The sequence below is a fragment of the Cyprinus carpio genome, chromosome A16 (genome assembly GCF_018340385.1).
Source record: "Cyprinus carpio isolate SPL01 chromosome A16, ASM1834038v1, whole genome shotgun sequence".
NCBI classification, from domain to species: Eukaryota; Metazoa; Chordata; class Actinopteri; order Cypriniformes; family Cyprinidae; genus Cyprinus; species Cyprinus carpio.
Genome location: NC_056587.1, coordinates 18,863,803 through 18,879,092, shown reverse-complemented (window position 1 = coordinate 18,879,092; position 15,290 = coordinate 18,863,803). Strand labels below are relative to the sequence as shown.

The 15,290-nt window shown below is 37.4% G+C and overlaps 1 long non-coding RNA gene and 1 pseudogene across 1 annotated transcript; one reads left to right on the top strand and one right to left on the bottom strand.

Moving 5' to 3' along the window:
* Window positions 1–6,387: 6,387 nt before the first annotated feature.
* Window positions 6,388–10,774, top strand: LOC122148038 (annotated as a pseudogene).
* Window positions 10,775–14,039: 3,265 nt separating this feature from the next.
* Window positions 14,040–14,959, bottom strand: LOC122148074. Its single transcript, XR_006162070.1, has 4 exons — window positions 14,944–14,959; window positions 14,708–14,757; window positions 14,542–14,585; window positions 14,040–14,166 (listed from the first exon to the last, which is right to left on the bottom strand). It is a non-coding gene; the product is annotated as an uncharacterized LOC122148074 (long non-coding RNA).
* Between the last annotated feature and the right edge of the window lie 331 nt (window positions 14,960–15,290).

Genomic DNA, 15,290 nt, shown 5'->3' with positions numbered 1-15,290 from the left:
TTGCCTCGATGTCGGCAAAACTCTTATTCCGAAACCGATGGATGCGAGAAGAAAACGGCCTCTTTCATTTCCTTTCGATCTCTGTATGGAGATCAGGCAGAAATGGAAGGCTCACCTGAGCTGGAGGGCTATGGTCGGAAAGATAACGCTCATCGAGGCGCGATCCATAAACTCCTACAGCTCTACATACGCAGGGCAGGAGAATTGAGAAGGCTCAGCCTCAGCTTCTTCACCATCCTCAAATATCTCCTGCTTTTCCTGGGTAAAAACCCAGCAAAGCACTAACCTCAGTATCAGAAAGTGTTAAAGATATAACATCATCCTCCCGAGGCTCTCTCTCGTCTGATGCCATTATGAGCGCGAAAGGGAAAGTCCCTCTTTAAACCATTCAGACAGATCCACCTGAAATTCTCACGAGCTCATTCTCCTCCGTGCCTCAGCAGCGGCGGGTCCTGAACCGCGGGAAGCAGATGGCTGCCTTTTTTTTTTTTTTTTTTTCTCGGAATGAGAGACGAACGAGAGCGGAGCTTTTTCCTTGAAAAAAACGCTCGCAATGCACGCAGATTGCCTCCTCAAAGACATCGCGTGCGTGCTCTTTACCCAAACAAATCACGTAAAGATCGTGTGTGTCATCGGGTGTCAAATAATGCCGACACGGATGCATACATTGTCTAAACGCTTGCTAGTAGTCGCCATGATAGACAGAGAAAGAGCGCTCTTACCGGTTCTTTCAGATGCACGCTTCAAACAAAACAGTCAGTGAAGACGAAGAAGAGAATGACGTGTTTTCCCGGTGCCTGTTTTATAGTCGCACCGGTAGTGACGTCAGAGGCTGTCGCCGGCCAACTCGTTGGTGTTTTTTTCATTTGTATGCTTCAGACACGGGTCACGACGAGGTGTTCCCCATAGCAACCCCTAGAGGACGCAGTTCGAAGTTCCCTTGAAAGGGAATCTAAATTGCGTTGTTAGGATTTACCATCCACTCTTAGGTCTCTTACCAAGCAACCAACACTGCGAGAGCTAGTCTCAAAACATAGATTTATCATGGTCACAAGATAGGGACCCACTGCATCAAAAACTTGTTTCAGGAAATATGGTGGAATAGAATCATAACACATCTTCAGGGTCCTCCAAGAGCCTTTCTACCATTAAACATCTCCGTTCTTCATTTTCAATTATTAATAAATGCAATGCCATTGTTGGACAGCACAATTGTAAGAAGTTTTTTTAATTTTGAAGTTAGGATATCTGTGGAGTTGTCCTAAAGTTAAGACAGTTTTGAGGATTTTTTGTCAAGTTAGGAGGTTTCCGTAATACCCCCTTCCTATCTGTAGCTGAGATAAGATAACACACTTAAGAAACGCTGTTCTGTAATAGCTTTTGTCCTAAATGTGGTCCAACTGGAATTACCATGGTTACCAAACAGATGAGATAAGATTTTAAAGTTAGGATCTTTCTGTAATACGCCCCCAGAAGAAAGCACATCTCCCAACCCCAATCCTCACCACATTTTACAGAGGGACTGTGGAGAGTATTCTGAGCACCTGCATCACTACCTGGTTTGGGAATTGCACCATCACAGATCGCAATACCCTGCAGCGGATCGTAAGGACAGCTGAAAAGATCATTGGAGTCTCTCTCCCCTCTATCACAGACATTTACACCACTCGCTGCATTCGAAAAGCCATTACGATTACTAGCGACCCCGCACACCCTTCTGCCATCCGGAAGAAGGTACAGAAGCATTCGGGCCATCACGGTCAGATTGCAGGACGGTTTCTTCCCTCGTGTCATCAGACTCCTCAACTCCATGTGAGCTGACCTGACAACTACACTCACACATATACACCCCTAATATAAATACTTGAATTCAGAATTTCAGGCGCGCAGATGGCACTAGGGACGGGGGGACATGACCCCCCCAGATTCATAGTAACCCGATCTGTCCCCCTTACTATCTCAATGAAAGGCTCTATTGGTAAACAGAGGATTAATCAGGGTTTCCGATATGTACATTAGTCTAAGTAGTGGCGAACCTGGCCGCCGTTCCTTAAAGGGGTCATGAAATGAGAAACCAAATTTGCCTTGATCTTTTGGAATATAAGAGGTCTTTGTACCATTAAAACGTCCTGCAAGTTTCATAGCTTAAGATGTCCTCCCCATTATAAACGAGGCCATTTATTTAATCAAGCTCTAAATACAGCTAGTTCTGGATCCATGGTAAGAAGTGACGTCACGGTGCGAAGTGACATTCCAACCATTCGCATATGTCCACCTCCAGCACAAGACAACTACGCTCATTTCGTATCGTTGTCGCGCCGCGCGCCTCACAAGTGTTCAGTCGACGGACAGCGAGTGGGTCTGTGTACAGGAAAATTACAATGCCACGCAGATGTGCTCAAACATATAAGGTTTTATCATTGCAAGAGCCATCGCTTCGAATGCATCACCCGCTACTAAACAGTTACGATCAATCCACAAATGTTCTGGCTGGGGGTGTTAATAATTGATCCATAGGCACTGTAGTTAGCCAATCATAACAGTGGGCGTTAACACTGAACTCTTAAAGGGGAAACAACCCAAAAACAGACTGTTTGAATCAAAGGATGAGAAACAGGGTGGGAAAATGTCATAATTCACTACATTTTAAAAGTTTTTTTTTTTTTTTTTTTTTAAACTATAGTAATACTATAATTGCACCTAGGGGACCATAATAATAAAATAAAAAAAAACATGTCATGACCCCAAACAGGTACTAAGCGATTTTTGAAACGCTTTTGACTGCAGTGTCTGACAAAGTCCCAAAACACACTTGTAGCCAATCAGCGGTAAGGGGGCGTGTCTTGTCCTGATAGCGAGAAGAGAGCGCTCAATTTGAGTGCACGGGACGCATATTACATTACATTTACATTTAGTCATTTAGCATACGCTTTTATTCAAAATTAGCAGAGCTTAACGTGCTGCAACTTCACAAAACACATTCAAATAGAAAAAGCACCAGCAAATTAAGAAAACTTCTTCATCAGTTTGACAGCACACGTGCTGCAAATACTCGCAACACAACGAAATACAAAAACAAGCTTCAAATGCTTACAACACAAACAAATACAGAAATGAGCTGCAAATACTCAACACAAACAAAATTACCCCAACAAAACGAAAATTACCATTTGTATAACCACAGTTGTACAAATACCATGGTTAAACTATGGTTAGAATAGTAAATGCATGGTTAATTTGTGCATGATTACAGTAACCATTTTTTGTTTGCTTTTTTATATAATAAATTTATGTATTAATTAATTTCAATAGTAAAACCACAGGTTATGGTTAGTTTTTGTAAGGTAAGTTGTAAAAGTAAGTTAGCCAGCTTACATAACCGTTCACAGTTACAGTAATTGTGTATTTAGTCAGCTTATTTAGGCTAATAATATCAACAGAGAAAAAGCAACAACAGCAACAAAAAAGCTAAGGAATCGTATGATCAGGATGTTAAAATAAACAAACATTGATAAATTATGTCCCAGCCATGTTTTTCACTTTACGGTTCCCTTAAATATTTCTGATGTGGTCTGTGTTTTTGCAGCACATTTCTTTATTTGTTTGTATTGTGAGTATTTGCAGCGCGTGTTGTCAAACTGATGAAGATGTTTTCATAGTTTGCAGGTGTTTTTGTCATTTGCAGTGTGTTTAGCTCTCTGTTGGGGTATGGATGTGTTTGTTTTGGTGCTTAAGAATCGGGTCAGGGCAGACGCAGACTGAAGCACAATAATAATCTAACCATTACTTTGTACCCACCTTCTCACTACACACTGTTCTGTTGTCAATAAACACACCTGACGATGGTGCTGCCACTGATGTCTACGTTCTCTGTGTGTGTATGTGCTATGACTCCTGACCCCAGGGTCCAATGAGGAGCTGGTAGCTGCCTCAATTGTGCCTGTAGCGGTAACCATAGTGATCATATACAGGTGCATCTCAAAAAAATTTTATATCATGGAAAGGTTCTTTATTTTTTTTAAATTTAATTCAAAAAAGCAAACTTTCTTATATTTTAGATTCATTGCGCACAAACTGAAATATTTCAAGAGTTTTTTTGTTTTAATTCTGATGGTTACCACTTGCAGTTTAGAAAAATGTAAGAATAAATCGTATATTCTTGCCTTCGAGATCGCAACTATAATTTCTGGTTCAGGTTAGGCTACTGAGCAGAGGAGACCAGGTATGAGAATGACCAAATAATGAGACACACAAAGTGCAGTTCATTCTAAGCTCAATTTTATTGTGCCCAGTGGGTCACATATATACTACAGTTTGCAGAAGTGAAACAATCAACAGTCTGGAGAAAACTTGCCAGACCAGCATAACTAATTCCATTACATAATGATTAGATCAACATGTCACAGTCAGCAAGAATTAAGTTTAGCACTTCACTTTAGGGCACAATGGCACAATGTCCCTAGACACAAGATACAAGATACAAGCTGTTCACGCAGAATCTCACAATGGCCACTTTAAGACAGTCAAAGACATGTCTTACTTAATCGTGAACAGTCTTGGGCATCATCTCAATAAACATTACATTTTTGTAGATAAACATCAGAGTATATGAATATATGTGAAATGAGTATATGTGAAATCATCCTTTCAGTTAGTATAAACACTCATATTTGTTAGACACAATGTGAATACATCAAATATAAAATCATTAAGCAAATATAAAATCAGTAATCCTTAAAATCATTAACCTTAACTTGATTAGTTTCATTAAATAAAAAATAAAAAATTCAGTATCTCAAAAAAATTTAATATTTTCTCAAAATAGCGGCCTTCAGCTTTTCTGTATTGTTTTTCAGATGTTATTTATCTTCCTCTTCACAGTACCCCTTAGATTCTCTGTGAGGTTCAGGTCAGGCATGCTGTCTGGCCAATCAAGCACAGTAATACCATGATCAGCAAACCACTTGGAAGTGCTCTTGGTACTGTGGGTAGGTGCTAAAGTCCTGCTGCAAAATGAAATCAGCATCTCCATAAAGCTTGTCAGCAGATGGAAGCATAAAGTGCTCAAATCTCCTGGTAGATGGCTGCATGGACTTTGGACTTAATAAAATACAATGGAACAACACCAGCAGACATCACAGCACCCCAAATCATCACTGACTTCAGAAACTTCACATTGGACTTTGGATTCTGTGCCTCTCCAGTCTTCCTCCAGACTCCAGACCTTGATTTCCAAATGAAATGCAAAAATTTACTTTCATCTGAAAAGAGGACTGTGGACCACTGAGCAACAGTCCAGTTCTTTTTCTCCTTAACCCAGGTGAGATGTTTCTCTGACGTTTTTTTCTGGTTCATGAGTTGATTGGTGCTAGGAATGTGACAGCTGTAGCCCATTTCCTGAAGACGTCTGAGTGTGGTGACTCTTGATGCGCTGACTCCGGCTTCAGTCCACTCCTCGTGAAGCTCTCCCAAGTTCTTGAATCTGCTTTTCCTGACAGTCTTCACAAGGCTGTGGTCATCCCTGTTGTTTGTGCACCTTTTCCTGCCATACTTATTCCTTCCAGTCAACTTTCTATGAATATATTTTGATACAGCACTCTGTGAACAGCCAGTCCTTTCAGCAATGACCCTCTGTGGCTTGCCCTCCTTGTGGAGGGTGTTGATGATCGTCTTCTGGACAACTGATGCATGTTCTAAACTAGCCCAAGAGGTACCCAGTATTTATACTCAAAATAATCAAACTAATCAAGCTCAAAAAGGAATATTCTAATTTTTTGAGATACTGAATTTTTTATTTTCCTAAGCTTTAAGTTGTAACCATCAGAATTAAAACAAAAAAAACTCTTGAAACATTTGTTTGTGTGCAATGACTGTAGAATATAAGAAAGTTTGCTTTTTTGAATTAAATTACAAACAATAAAGATCTTTTCTATGATATTCAAATTTTTTGAGATGCACCTGTACTATCATCTATGACTGAGCTGGTGATTTTTCTGGAGTGAAAAAATTTGACTGCTGGACAGCTTGGTCCCCCCCAGTTAAAAAATCCTATCTGCGCCCCTGCTTGAATTACAAACACATCTCAACCGACTGGCTGTGGCCAGCCTAAAAAGATGCTCAGGACAGTTGACGTGCCACTGCTGCGCATAGTCACAAAAGCTTATCATTTTCATGTGTTTTTAAGCTTTGCCAATTTAAACATTCAAAAGAGTTTAAAGCATTCATGTTGTGAGTGTAGACTTGCAATGCTGATAGGAAGGATGAGGAAACATTAAAAAAGAGGAAGATTCACTGTCACAAGTTCCCAAAAACATGCTTCAGTGTGGCGAAATCCCCCTTTTGAATCTTCTGTTATTTCATGCAGCTCATAATGTGAAACCACAAGGTGGCTCCTGCAGTCACGTGATATGATGGAAACAGTGGAAAAGTTCTTGACAATCCTCCCCTACAACTTACAAATTGATTACCATTTGCGGACTGCCTTCTGACAAGGTATATGAAATTAGAGGACAGCAATAGCTACGTACATACAGGGCACAAGGCAAAGGAAATTGCAATCAAAATCCAATAATTAGAAGAATGGATCTCAGCAGCCAGTCTTTCAATTTGCCTCCAGGGGCCTGCAATTCATCTGAGAAATCAGCAATGTTGCTGCCAGCAGCACCACCACCAGCATACCAGGACAATCCTGCTGGATATCCTCACTCCTTTCCAAGCCAGCCAATCCCCTAGGGCCCCTACACCCAGGGGTCGTATCCAGGACAAACTGTGGTCGCTGTACAGCCTGCAGTTTTTGTGACTGCTGCTCCACTGGCCAGTCCAGTGCCAGATTACTTGGGTTACTCCATCTTTACCATGCTGTGCTGCTGTTTACCTCTGGGAATTGCTGCGCTGATTTACTCCTGCTCTGTATGTATTTTAGTTCATGGGCTTTTCTTATGAACTATTCATTCAAACTCATTAACTTTTATATAAGCATAATAATGAAATTGTAGGAAATGCTTGTAGAACTTCTCCATAAAAATAAGGTCCATAAAAATAAAAATCAATCTGTGGTGTGTGTGTATACATAGTGTGAATACACACACATAAAATATGTTACTATGAATATTTTTAACATAATAATATATGTATTCAGTGTTTAACTTTTTTTTTTTTGAATGCTGCATTTTAATAAACTTCATAACTAAAAAGGAAGTACAGCTGAGAGATGAAAAGATAAAAAGTAGAGGCATTGCTGTAGCTTATCTGTGGTCACACAAATAGGTATGTAAATAAGACAAGTTCATTCATGTAGCATTTGCAAAACTGTCATGCTCCACTGATATATGAGTTGGTCCAATTTTTTGGTTTCCCGTAAACCACTGACAGTTGTAGAGAAGGGTGTGGCGCTGGAGACCATCTCAACAACAACTTTGTGAAATTTTTGTTTAATTTTTATTTTAACAGGCCTACTTCTTTATACTTACATTTAATTTAACATGTAAGTTGCTGCTTTTTTGTAGCATATTAAATTGTGAAATTAGACATTTCTACTAGGTCTGTCAAACAATTAAAACAAGTAACTAACTAATCACGCATTTTTCTGTAATCACAATTAATCGCATATATTTTGGAATGCGTCCTCCGTTTTCATATGCAGTCATCAATCTGTTCAATTCAATTTTAGTCATCAATTAGCCTATAGCCATTCAACTTTACAGTATAATTGAAAGCCGTTAGGCTTTTTTTTTTTAAATTTAATATGATTTGAAAAATATAACAACTTTTAATTTAAGTGAACCTCATACAATCTTCACATAAACTATAAATTGTATATAGGCCTAAACTATAAAATGAATATAAATTAACCTTTATTCAAGCTAACCTTTATTCAAGTCGGAAGATCATCGAAGAGCAGTGATTGATTTCTCTTCTTGATTTCTATCAATGACACAGACTGCAGCAGGTTTCACTTTAAAAGCAGTTATTTCTCTTTAAAACCTGATGCACATGATGCTGTCTGTAAAGCAGCTCTCTGTAAACACAGGCATTCGATACATGCGCACAGAAAGCCGCTTCCAACAGTGCGGCAGTACGGAATTAGGGGCCATTCACATATTGCTTCTTTTGCACGCTCAAGTTTGTTATTTCAAATGTAGATGTGCGGAAAGCACACGCAAATATGCATGTTGGCGCAAGCTAGATTAAAGTAATTATTACGTTTTGAATATAATAATAATCATAATTAGGTATTTTTGCAACAAAAACACAAGAGGCAAGCATTATTTCTGGCATCCCCTCTGAAACCAAAATGTCATTGCATGTCATTTGCATTGTATAATAACAAATAGCACTAAATATGCACTAAAACACCTCCGTTTTGCCGTTGCAATTAAGAAATCAACAGATATGTCTGTGATTGGCTAAATTGCTCAACACTGCAAAACATGTTGTAAAAAGAAACCCATGATGCTCTCCAGAACACATATATGCACAGGATAGTTTGCCAGATTTGTTTCACCAATATGGTATTATTACAGCTTCAACTGAGAGTGCTCTTGCTTTCGTTTGAGAACCGGAGAACTGGGCCAGCTCATGGCCGTTACTGAACATCTGAACATAAACAATGAAATGCACACTGACTGACCTACTTTTAGCATAATAGTTTGAGATCACGGGCATCCAGTATGGTTTTCCGGCCTTGACCCTTACGCACAGAGATTGTTCCAGATTCTCTGAATCTTTGTATGAAATTATGCACTGTTAATGATGATAACTTCAAACTCTATGCAATTTTTCTCTGAGAAATTCCTTTCTGATTTTGCTCCACTATTTTTCGCCGTAGCATTGGGCAAATTGGTGATCCTCTGCCCATCTTGACTTCTGAGAGACACTGCCACTCGGAGAGGCTCTTTTTATACCCAATCATGTTGCCAATTGACCTAATAAGTAGCAAATTGGTCCTCCAGCTGTTCCTTATATGTACATTTAACTTTTCCGGCCTCTTATTGCTACCTGTCCCAACTTTTTTGGAATGTGTAGCTCTCATGAAATCCAAAATGAGCCAATATTTGGCATGACGTTTCAAAATGTCTCACTTTCAAAATTTGATATGTTATCTATATTTTAATGTGAATAAAATATAAGTTTATGAGATTTGTAAATTATTCCATTCCTTTTTTATTCACAATTTGTACAGTGTCCCAACTTTTTTGGAATTGGGTTTGTAAAATGTAGGCTATTATTTGTATGAAAGGAAAGAGAATATAGCTATACCTATTCACAGACAGTAGCCTACATGCAGGTGTTCAACTAAAGAATTTCATTGATGGGAAACAATAGGATGCATTTGCAGAATTGGTATCAATTATCCACTTATTCTGTTACGAGTGGAAAACTGCTTCAGACGATTCTGTGTGTGCAGGGAACTGAACAAATCATTTGAACTGATTCGCGAAACAATTCAGACAGTTTTGTCAACTTGTTTTATCAAATCTTTGAACTGAATTGACTCAAAAGAGTGATTAATTCGCCAAAGGGGCATCGCTTATGACCCAGAAAAAAAAGAGAGACAGTGCGCTTGGAATAAACTAGCCATTTCTTAACGTGTATTGCATTAAAATTAAGTAACGAGAAGAACGTCATCCAGCGTAACGAAGTTAAAGTAGCCTACAGTTTTCATTAGAAATGTACTCCAGTTAAAGTTTAAATCTATCCATAAAAGTACAAATGTTCCAGAAATTTACTCAAATAAATATAATGGAATAGGCCTAAATTCTTACACACCTCTGACCTCATTATATCCAGTTTTTGAAAATGCTTATTACTGCATTTATAGCACAAACCTATTGCTGATTGTTTACAGTTTAATGGAATTTACTCCAATAATTTGCGCAAAGCGTCATGGGATGTAGGAAAAAGGTAGCCTACAATCTCTTCTGGCTGACAAATTTCCACCAGATTTGTCTTGTCTGCTGGTATATTGCCCACTTCTGATATGTTGGTGTGACTTAGTTTTAATAAATAAACGTCAACATATCATGTTGTTAGCTTGCTGGCATAGGGTATGGTGTTTAAACATTTTTAACCTGGAAATCCTCCATTAAATGAAAATGAAAAACTCTACAGAGTGAAATCTGCCCCCTCTATTGAGAACTCCCCCACCTGCCATTAGCTCAACTCAGAATGAGAACAGATATGGTTGATATTCTGCTTCACTTTTGTATTCACAGACTCGAGATGCCAACTACTCAGGACATCGAGAACTAGCAGAGAGGAGCTCCAAAACGACACTTATCCTGAATCATGTCAGCCTTGGTATTGGCCTCCTTTTCACTGTATTGTATATTATCTATGAGTTTGTGTTGGTTAAAAATATGAATCGGTATCCATAACTGTTAGCGCTGTCATGGTTGGATGCTGATTATACAAACAAATTTGATTTTCTTAATTTTAAATGTTATTTGCTTAATGTGTCAATATTCATGCAGTTAAAAAAACTATGTAAAGGCTGATTTAAAAGCTTATACTTGTTTTTGTTCATCATAGAATTGCATTTTAAGTCATTACTAACAGAAATATATTCATAGTGCATGAGCTTCATTTTATAGCAAACTGTAACTGTTTTATTTTCTCTTTACATCTATGATGTTTTGTTTAGATCTTTTGCTTATCTTGTGCGCGGCTGTGGTATTCTTTATTTATGTTTTTATTTGTTTACATATATTTTAATTATGCATGTACATATTTCTATGGACATAAATCAATAAATCCATAATCCAAATTGTTAAAAGGCACTATATAAATGAAAAATATAATTGTCATTTTATTATACATTTCAATCTACCTATACCTAGATACCCACCCGCCTGTATTCTCTCAGATTTTTAACACAATTTTTAACATAAATGTTTTTCATTTAATGCATTGTGACAGATTTTTCAAAACCATCATACAATTTTACAATGTTAGGATACAATTCTAAGGATAAAATTCTATATATATATATAAATATAAACTAAATAAATAAAATATGATTTCAGTTATTACATTTGAGCAAAAGCGTTTGGCTAAGTGTTGTAGAAATTTGAGTCCCAAGTTTTTACCATGTGAAACAGTGTGTCTGACAGTTAACAACAGTGCTACTTTACGAGAAATGAATTTAGTCAGCAAAGCATGACAAAAATACCGAAGCAAATAACTTATGCAGAAGTGAAAGCCCATATGTCAGTTTTTCAAAACTCTTTACACAGTGAGCACAACAGCAGTCTATGTAGGCTAAACTGTGGATCAAATGACTATCTTGCAAATGAATGCACATTAATAGATACCTGAACACCTACACAGGTGATACTCTTTCAATTTCATCTCAAAAGAGGACTCACTCAAAATTTTGGTCTGTAAAGTAAAGATGGACCTTTAATATAAATTAGTAGTGAATCCTAAAATCCTAAATTAGTAGTGAATCCTGATCAGTAGAGAGCTGTTATTTCTGTTTTGCAAAGATATTTTACAAAAGAAAAGATTGTATAATCATACTGTTTTTGCTTAGGTCATTGTTTTGTGACAACGTGCATTTGTTGGGTGACAACTTTCGCTAGTGTCATACTGTAGAAGAATGAGTTGATGAGTTGAGACAAGTATGAGGTGTTTTGGTAGTTTTAGTGCATTTTGAATGTGAAATGAACTGCAGTGCCAAGTGACCTATATTGAGAAATGTGCCCCAGAGAATGTAAATAAAAACTGTAATTGGAAGGAAGGAAGATCCCCCAAAACGCTCAGGAATCATGAAATCATCCCCATCCTGAACTCATGAAGTTGGTTCAGAGTTCAGAAGTAGAGTAAATTCATATGCTAAAAAAAAGTTTGACACTCCTCCCCTTTAATAAAAACAGAAAGCGTCTGATAAATTTATAAATGTTAATGTGAGAACATACAAATGATGTTTATGTATGTTAAAATATTTAAAATATTGTTTTGGTCTAAAAAAAAAAAAGGGTTTCATTCTTCTCAGTGCTTAAACAAAAGTGAAAATATTCGAAATGTGGCGTTAACAGAAAATGATTACAAAACACAGAATTTCCCAAACACACACACACAAAATAATGATAATAATTTAAAGAGTTGTTTTTCAGAGATCCAGAGGTTTTTTTTCCATCTCTAAACGGTTTAGTATAGAATATTAAATGTGAGAACTTTAATATAGTGTAATGTTTTTGAGTTGTAGTATTTATTTGTAATACAGCTATGTCATAATTATTCAACCCTTATTCAACATTGCTATTTTTAAGTCACTGGTATACTACAGTATATACTGTACTCTATTTTATGTGGCTCTCTCATTCTCTGGTGGAGGGCAGTTTGGGGTGAATGCAGGTAATAATGAGTCACTCCCGCACGTGCATATACACCTATACATTACTCACATATACATGCATACTACGGGACGTTCACAAATACATATATGAAATACACATGCGCACTAATATGAAATCGATACCAATACATATAATGTTAACAATGAATGCATACACACTTGTGAATAACTTGCGTATACATATAAACTTGACGCGTGCATACACCAAAAGACACTCGCATATATGTATAAGCTCGATCCATGCATATACACCTACACACACTCGCGCATACATATAAACTCGCTGCATACAAACACAACTGCACATACTCGCATATACATATAAACTTGATCCGTGCATATACACCTATTAAAATACTCGCACATAAATGTAAACTCGATGCGCGTATACACATCCATAAAACACTCGCGCATACATAAAAAATAACATTTACTAACGTATACAGTTCAGATAAGAAAGACACATGCTTTATTTGTGTTCATATATATATGCAAGTGATTTCGTATGTAGATGTGCATGAACTTTTCAGTTTAAACGGAAGGCATTTCAGTGTAAACGGAAGGCATTTCAGTGTAAAAGGAAGGCATTTCAGTGTAAACGGAAGGCATTTCAGTGTAAAAGGAAGTCGTTGAAGCGTGAACGGAAGTAACCTGTCTATATGGTCAACCCAGTCTCATATAAAAACGTACCCTGACTACGTTGGTCCAAAGTGCAAAACGTAGAGGGGTTACAATAATGGCCCTTGAATTGTATGACTGTTACGTTTTTTTTGCCTATTCTTTTCCTATTGTTTTGCGTCCAAGTCACGTGACTTTCAAGATTCCGACCGTGAGAACAAAAAACATGGCGGACATTTCTCTCATTTTTAGTGAAAAAATCAATATTTTGAGTTAGTTTCTGCATAAAAATAAGTTTTGATTACATTTCTAGCGAAAAATATATATTTTATTTTCATAATATTCACTCAGTGAATGTCCATAATCACTCGCTTGCTCGTTGTTGCAAAGATTTTTCAGATCTCGCCAGAATAACGTAAAACTGCAACGTTTTGGTTGCTATGGACGCTGCTATCGCCTAGCATAGCTGTGGCCCCAGATTCCACATACTCTTCCTCGCGATTTCGCTCCGTCTGACGGATCAAACCCCTGCCCACTATATGCGTTGCGTCTGAGGTTGATTTGCTGATCAACACATTAATCAATCACTCTCACGCACGCACGCACACACACACACACACACACACACACACACACACACACACACACACACACACACATTAATCCGTGGCAGCGGGAGAAACTAATGTTGACAAAGTGACGAGTTACGAAAAAGAAGAAGAAGTACTTTTAGTTATCCAGTTATTTAGTTACTTTTAGTTATTTTAAATATCCAGGCAGTGTTCCACTGAGTTGATGACGTTTCTTATGACATATTCAGTGCTGCCACCACGTGTCTTGTCTTAGTAATAGATCAGTGGTAATAACTTATTTCTGGTGTATTATCAAGTTTTTTTCTGCATGGAGGTGAATTAATTGTATTTATATTATTTGAAGTATGCAATATCTATCTATCTATCTATCTATCTATCATCTATGTGTGAAGGAGAGAGATGATCTGTCAAGCTTTTGTAAACACAGCATGTGTTCTCTGGTTTGCTACAAAGTGGGAGTCTTTCAGGTTTTTTAATTTTTTTTAATATACTGTAAACAACATACACATAACTTATGGAACAAGACAATGGGATTGAACATTTCCTTAATTTGTGGTGTTCTCCTCCGTCACCCACTGTGGCGGCCAAGTTTTCCCACTGTAATAAAAAGAGATTGTTATTAATTTAGGTCTTTACATCAGCCATGAATTAAATTCAAAACAAACATGACAAGGTTATGACCTCCCCTTTTGCTCAGAATTTGTTGGTTATTTTTTCAATTTTATGTATATTATTTGTGTCAGTCAGGTTTATCTGCCTTAAAGGTCCCATGGCATGGATTATTTAATTGGCTGACATGCTTGCATGTGAAATAGCCAGCATTAGATGTGAAACTCTCTCGAAGAGTGCCCAAGGACACTTCGACACACTGAGCCACAGCCGCCCACAAATACAAGCCAAGGCTATTACTTTTAGTTTTGAAGTGCTAAGAATTAGGCTATTCCAATCAAAACTATGATAAATTGTACATACCAGAGTGAACAGGGCTCCCATTCCACCAACTTCATTTGGATCCCCTGAAAAAACATCAAAGTTAGGGGGTTAAGGGGTTTCCAGTTGGGGTGCTGCAATTCCACTGTGTACATCTAAGACTTTTAATTATTGTAAAGCTAACCTTCTGCATTTTGAAGCAGATCACCCTCTTCACTGGGTAGTAAGGTTCCCCTTCTAGGATCCCATGGTTACATTCTAAAAGAGCAAAAAAAGTACATGAGTTTGACCTCATACATCTTCATCAATGAATTAAAAAATGATTTTTGACAGGCAACACATGATATATTTATGACTTACGTATATCTGGCTAAGGCAAAAGAATCACTGTATTTGAAGTATGATTTGAAATGGTGAAATGTAAATCTCGGAAAGCTTAATAACCTTTGGGTGATTTTTTTCCCCCTCAGTTTCTTCCTTGTAGACACGTCTGAGGCTGCAGAATTCTTCTGCTTCTTTTTATTGTTTGCAGACATATCTGTTGAGATTAAGGAAATGTATTTGTGAAGAGCTGTTATTACAATGAATACTGGTCTAAATACCTTTATTCCAATAACAAATATATAATATCACATTACAATTGGAAAGATATAGATTGTAATCTTTTGCAGGGCACTCATTGAAATGCATGGAAATTGTTTAACCATATGCTGTATGGTCACTTCTTCGCTCTACCAAGGGTTATAGACTACAAGATGTACACACAGGTGACCAATTGAAGGAAAAGCCTG